A 6,171-nucleotide genomic window follows, 5' to 3' on the forward strand; every position below is an offset into this window, starting at 1 on the left:
TTCGTCTGTTTTATACCAGGTTTCTCTTTGCCCTGTGATGGAGCTCACAGACTATGGGGGAAATTTATTACAACTGCCGTTTCATACGCCAGTCTTAATAGTAAGAAAAGTTGGAGTGAACTGTGAAACAACCGTGGCCATGCGCCATACATTCCCCCCTCTCCATATGACATAAGAAAAAAAAAAACCTACTCATCTCAGCACTTCTCCTCTCCCCTCCAGCTTTCTCATCATTCGAGCTCCATTCGTACTCGGTCCTGACACCTGGCAGCGTCAGGGCCTGATATGTGATGCAGCACTTCAACATCATCAGTGCTATGTGGCATACGACATCCAGACGAGGCTGGACGGCAGCGCGGAGGGCTTAAGGGGAAGCCTCCATGACTGCCATAGGAGGGAAGAGAACCAATAGGAGAAGAGATAGTTGGGGAAAAGGAGGGGACGTATAGGGGAGGGGACGGGGGGAGTTATCAGTTCCTCCCGCTGTTTTCGGCATTGAGCCGGAAGCAGCGGGAGGAACAACAGGTAGCAAATTGAGCTGTGCAGTTAGAATTAATTTACTTACCTCCCGTGGCAGTGTTAGGATGGCTTCCCTGGCCGCAAAGTTTGAGCAGCTGCAGGCTGCAGCGGCGTTTCACGATCCGGGCTGGCTGGAGGAAACAGTGGCAGTGCTAGCCCGGATCCCTCAGGCAGGCCCGTCGCGCTCTGTGTCGGCAGCCGGCATAGAGGCGCCCCCTTCCCCCACCCTCTTCACGGGCGTTAGTGTTACTGCAGCAGGGGGAGAGATGATCCCTGCGGCCCCTGCTATAATAAAGCAGGTGGCGTCGTCGGGAGCGGTGGCTCAGGCCAGGTCACCCCGCCGCTCCCGGCGGTCCCGTCCAGAACGTCTGAGCCCAGACATGGCCCCGCGGGCCCGGCGTCGCAGGGCCTGCGTCCTGGCAGGAATCCCCAGCCGCGACGGGGCTTGGCGGCTAACAGGGAGTTGCAGGCCGGGCTCCCGATCACACCCCCGCCTTCAGCCGCAGTATGCAGTGTGCAATCCACGGCCGCTCCGCATGGTTATGTGCAGACCAGGGGGCAGGCTTCCTCGAGATCGTCGGGGAGGACGACAAGATCAACGCCGACGTCGAGGCAACAAGTCCGGTCGGAGGTTTGGATCCCTACGGTCGGGTGGCAGGTGGCCGGCCCCTCGGTCAGCATGTCGGGGTCCCCATGTCGTAGATGTCGGTGTGAGCACCAGGCGGCAACAAGAGAGGATTTGGAAGATGGAGAGCTGGACGAGACGCAGCGCGGTCAGGATTTTCCGGCTGGCGGGAATACAGCGCCTGGGCAGCCCGGTGAGTGTGTAACTCCCACGTTACCGTATCCAGCAATTTTCATGTCGGGTTGTGAAGGTGGGGTAGCAAGCGCGGAGGTTGCGGCTGTTGATAGTGGCGTTGTCGGGCGCGATGGCTTATCGGATTTGGTGGGTTGTTTGCGCGAGTTAGTTGGGCGTTTAGATAGGGCAGCGGCCCCTGTAGTTCCTGCGGTGTCCCCGGCGGTGGTATGGGAAGGTCATCGTGATGTTTTGCCGCGGTCCTTGGGTGGTAATGTTTCGGGGGTGTCAAGAGAAGCAGTAGCAGTGTCGGTTCAAACGGAGGCGCAGAAGAATGGGGATCGAATTAGGCTGGATGATCGCGCTCGGGGGGAGGTGTATGTCTGTTTTGAGGGTCCGTTAGGTGCTCACCTGAAGCAGGAGGTGAGGGACCGTATTTGGAAAGATGAATACGTGGAGATATTTTCTCTTCTGCCGCTTGCTAAGTTCAATCTGGATAAAGGCAAGCAGGATGAGAGTAAAAAAGAGGAAGAAGAACGCCGGCGGTATAGGCTTATTCCGCAGACTTTTGCTATTGCAAAACTTTTGCAAGCTTTTGCTATTTTGGCGAGCGTGATCGGAGAAAAGGCGCCGGAAAACTGCTCGGCGTTGTTCTGTTATTTCGATGCCATCGGGGAGGCGTATAGGGCGTACGGTGGGCAGGCGTGGTTGCGGTATGATGAGCAATTTCGCCAGCGAAAAGCGGTACGACCGGCGATTCGGTGGGATCAAAAAGATATTGCGCTATGGTTAAGGGTTACGGCCCCGGTTAAGCAGTTCTTTCCCGGGAGCGTTGGCCAAGGAGGTCAGTTGGGTCAGTCCGGACAGGGTTCCGGTTCAAAACTTGGATTCTGCTGGCAGTTCAATGATGGCCAGTGTAAGTTCGGGGCCTCATGCAAATTTAAACATGTCTGTTCGGAGTGTAATGGCTCCTCTCATGGGGCTGCAAAATGTATGCGGAAAGGGAAGCAGTCAGGTCCTCAGTCCTCCACCGTTGGCCACGGGTCGGTCTCCGGTGAGGGTGGAAAGAATGGCACCGTATCTAACTGAATATCCGGATAGGGATGCAGCCAAGTTAATTTTTGAGGGGTTTTCGTTGGGTTTTGTTATTCCCCCTCCTCCGTATGAGGTTCCGGTTACGCGTCGTAACCTTAAGTCGGCTTATTTGCACTCGGCGGTTGTTTCAGAAAAACTGTTAAAGGAAGTTTCGCTGGGGCGCATGGCCGGTCCTTTTGTCGAGCCGCCTGTTGTGAATTTGGTTGTATCCCCCTTGGAAAACAAGGGGCGTTGTTGGTGAAGACAGACATTGAGGCGGCTTTTCGTTTGCTGCCTGTACATCCAGAAAGCCAACGGCTGTTGGGTTGCTTCTGGAACGGGGGGTTCTATGTCGATAGGTGTCTTCCAATGGGGTGTTCTCTTTCGTGCGCATACTTTGAGGCTTTTAGTAGCTTCGTGGAATGGGTGACGAAGGGTGTAGCGGGGGTGGACTCGTTGATTCATTATCTGGATGACTTTTTGTGTGTCGGCCCTAGCGGTTCTCCTGTTTGTGGTAACCTATTGTATTGCTTGCAGAAGGTTGCGTCGGATTTCGGAATTCCGTTGGCGCCGGGCAAAACTGAGGGCCCAGTTTCCACCATTTGTTTTTTAGGGATCGCAATTGATTCGGTCGCTATGGAGTGCAGGCTGCCTGAGGATAAATTACTACCATTGAGGCAGGAGGTGAGGCGGGCCTGCCGAGTAAAAAAGATCACTTTGCGCGAACTCCAGTCGCTGCTGGGAAAGTTGAACTTTGCCTGTAGGATTATGCCAATGGGTAGAATTTTTAGTAGGCGCTTGGCGGCAGCGACGGCGGGTATCAGGGCTTCCCATCATTTTGTGAGGCTTGGTTTGAAACACAAGGCAGATCTGCAGGTATGGGACGAGTTCCTCGGGCAGTATAATGGTAAATCGTTGTGGATGTCACCGGTGCAAGAAATGAGTGACGTGGAGTTGTTTACTGATGCGGCGGGGTCTGGGGGTTTCGCCACATATGCGGGGGGTCCATGGTGTGCGGGGAACTGGCCGGACAGCTGGGTGGTCAGTGGCCTTACGCGTAATCTGGCCCTGCTCGAGCTGTTTCCCATCGTGGTTGCAGCGACCATTTGGGGGGACAGGCTCAGGGATAAAAAGGTTCGTTTCCACTGTGATAACATGGGAGTGGTGTTAGCAATTAACAACTTACCGGCATCATCTCCACCGGTGGTTCAGTTGCTGCGTCACCTAGTGTTATTGTGCTTGTCGCTAAACGCGTGGGTGGTGGCGGTGCATGTGCCAGGGGTGTCCAACTGTATTGCTGATGCTCTTTCTCGCTCGCAGTGGGATCGTTTTCGTCAATTGGCACCGGGAGCGGATGCGTCCGGCTTGGCTTGCCCGGAACATCTATGGGAGCTGGTTTCGGTCCCGTGGAAGGGTTGATTGAACGGTCGCTGGCTAGGGCGACTTGGAACGCTTATTCGGCTTGTTGGCAGCAATGGGAGGATTGGGTAAGAGTATTGGGCAACGTCTGCACGGAGCAAGAAAGGTTGGTAGCATTGTTGTATTGGTTGGGTGATGCGTGGGAGGCGGGGTTTTCGCTGCCTAAGGTGAATCGTTTCGTTGCTGGTTTGGCGTTCGGTTTCAAATTACGGGGTTTCCAGGATGTATCCAAGCATTTTCTAGTAAAGCAAGCTTTGAAAGGATTGCGTAGAGGCAGGGCCGAAGCAGATCAGAGGCGACCTGTGTCTTTTGCCCTCCTTGGTTCACTGGGCGCATCGCTGGGGGCTGTTTGTAATTCACCTTATGAGGTAGATTTGTTTAGGCTGGCTTTTTCCCTCGCGTTTTTGGGGCACTCCGAATTGGGGAGTTGGTCTCCCCTAGTAAGGCTAAGGCTGGGGGGTTGCGACAGGCGGATGTTGGTCTTTACCGGGACAGACTTGAGTTGTTGGTGCGATCAGTTGGGCCGAGGAAAGCGGATAGTGTTGTTTGCTCTCCCGGGATCGACGATGTGTCCGGTCGCTTGCATGGGTGCGTTCAGGCCGCTGGGCGAGGTGCCGGAGGCGCCATTGCTCCGTCATGAGAATGGCGCATTTCTGTCTAAGTATCAATTTGATGCGGTATTCAAAAAATGCTTGGCTGTGGTTGGTGTGGGGGACGGGTGTTACTCGTCTCACTCGTTCAGAATTGGCGCGGCTACGGAAGCGTTGGGGGTTGGATGACGAGGGCGTGCGGCGCATTGGCCGCTGGGAGTCCAATAGGTTTAGGTCTTACGTGCGCCCTCATTTGTTATGAGTTGTACGTTGTTTCTTATGATTTTCTGTGAGTTTCTTGTCCTTTCTTTCAGATCATCGCCCATGTTTAGTCTGACTGTTAGGACATTCTTTTGTGCACTGGGGGGCACTGCGGGCGGACGTGCGCCCGGATGGCCGCCAGCTTCGCATTCCGCATCGGGATGCGGTGTTACATTCGTTGGGATTTCGAGGTATGTTATGGAGCCGGGTATTGGCCGAGTTTCAAACATATGCTCGTCTGGATAGAGTCCCGGAGGTTTTGGTGTTACATGTTGGGGGGAACGATCTATGGGTACGCCCCTTTCGTGAGCTAGTGCGGGATATAAAGCATGATTTGCTGTGTCTGTGGGCGTCTCATCCGTCCTTGATGATTGTTTGGTCGGACATAGTTCCGAGGAAGGCTTGGCGCCTGGCAAGGTCGGTGGAGAGGGTTAACAAGGTCCGCATTAAGGTGAATCGGGCGGTGTCACAATTCGTTGCCAAGAATGGGGGCATTTGTGTTCGTCACTGGGATCTGGGTTGGGAACTATTGGCGTAGTGATGGGGTGCATTTGACCGAGGTTGGAATTGATCTGTGGAGCTTGGCCTTAGCAGAAGAAATTGAGAGGGCGGTGGTGGTTTGGAGGAACTCACAGGCTTAAGGTAGTCAAGGCCTGTTTCGCTGTGGCGGGGGGAGTCCTTGAGGTTGGTCAGTACAAAATGGTGGGGGGGTCGCATCGGGGGTATGCGTCCCCCAAAAAGGTATATCATTTGAAGACTTCATAGGGTGTTATCCCTTTGAAGTGGTCTTCTGGTGGTTGGAGCCATCTGCAGAGGTGAGCGGTGCCTCCGAGCTGGTTTACGGCTGGAGGTAAAGAGTTGGTGGTTGTTTGCAGATGGCTAACTTAAAGGGAATGTGTTGTTAGCAAAAAATGTATTTTTTTTTTAAGTTAAACAATTAGTGTGTGGGTGATTAAACATTGTTCTAATTTTTTTTATTTTTTTCACGAGTCAGGAAATATTATAAATTAGATTCTAATTTATAATTTTTCCCAGTGCTGGTCACTAGATGGAGCAATTCCCAAAATTGCAGCATTGCATGTGGTAAAGCAACCACATTGCTTTTTGCTGCAAAATTGGGAAAAACTCACTCGCTCTATTGAGCTCTGAGAATCCCCCCCTCCTTTATCCTGGCTAGTGCTGGGAGAAACGAGGGGATTGAACGGTCTAACCTCCTACACTGTGTGTCGCCATTTTTTGAGCTAACACACAGTGTAGTAGGTTAACATACACTAGTAAACACACAGTAAAACACTTACATACATAGAAATCACTTAACTGCTCCAGTCGCCGCCGCTCCCTCCGGTCCGTCCGCTCCGTCTGCTGCCGCTGCTCCATGTGCACAAATCCGGAAGCCGCGACCGGAAGTAGTAATCTTACTGTCCGGCCGCGACTTCCGGTCTACAGGAAAATGGCGCCGGACGGCGCGCAGTTCAACTTGGACTGTGTGGGAGCGGCGCATGCGCCGTTCCC

General features: G+C 53.5%; 1 protein-coding gene across 1 annotated transcript in view; it reads right to left on the reverse strand.

The window, feature by feature from the left end:
- The window catches only part of SLC16A3 (solute carrier family 16 member 3), a 145,458-nt gene extending 145,107 nt beyond the window's left edge, over positions 1–351 (reverse strand). The window contains exon 1 of the mRNA XM_075846059.1: positions 193–351. The gene's annotated coding sequence lies outside the window, so the exon portion shown is untranslated. The remainder of the gene's footprint in view (positions 1–192) is intronic.
- Between the last annotated feature and the right edge of the window lie 5,820 nt (positions 352–6,171).

The sequence above is a fragment of the Rhinoderma darwinii genome, chromosome 13 (assembly GCF_050947455.1).
Source record: "Rhinoderma darwinii isolate aRhiDar2 chromosome 13, aRhiDar2.hap1, whole genome shotgun sequence".
NCBI classification, from domain to species: domain Eukaryota; kingdom Metazoa; phylum Chordata; class Amphibia; order Anura; family Rhinodermatidae; genus Rhinoderma; species Rhinoderma darwinii.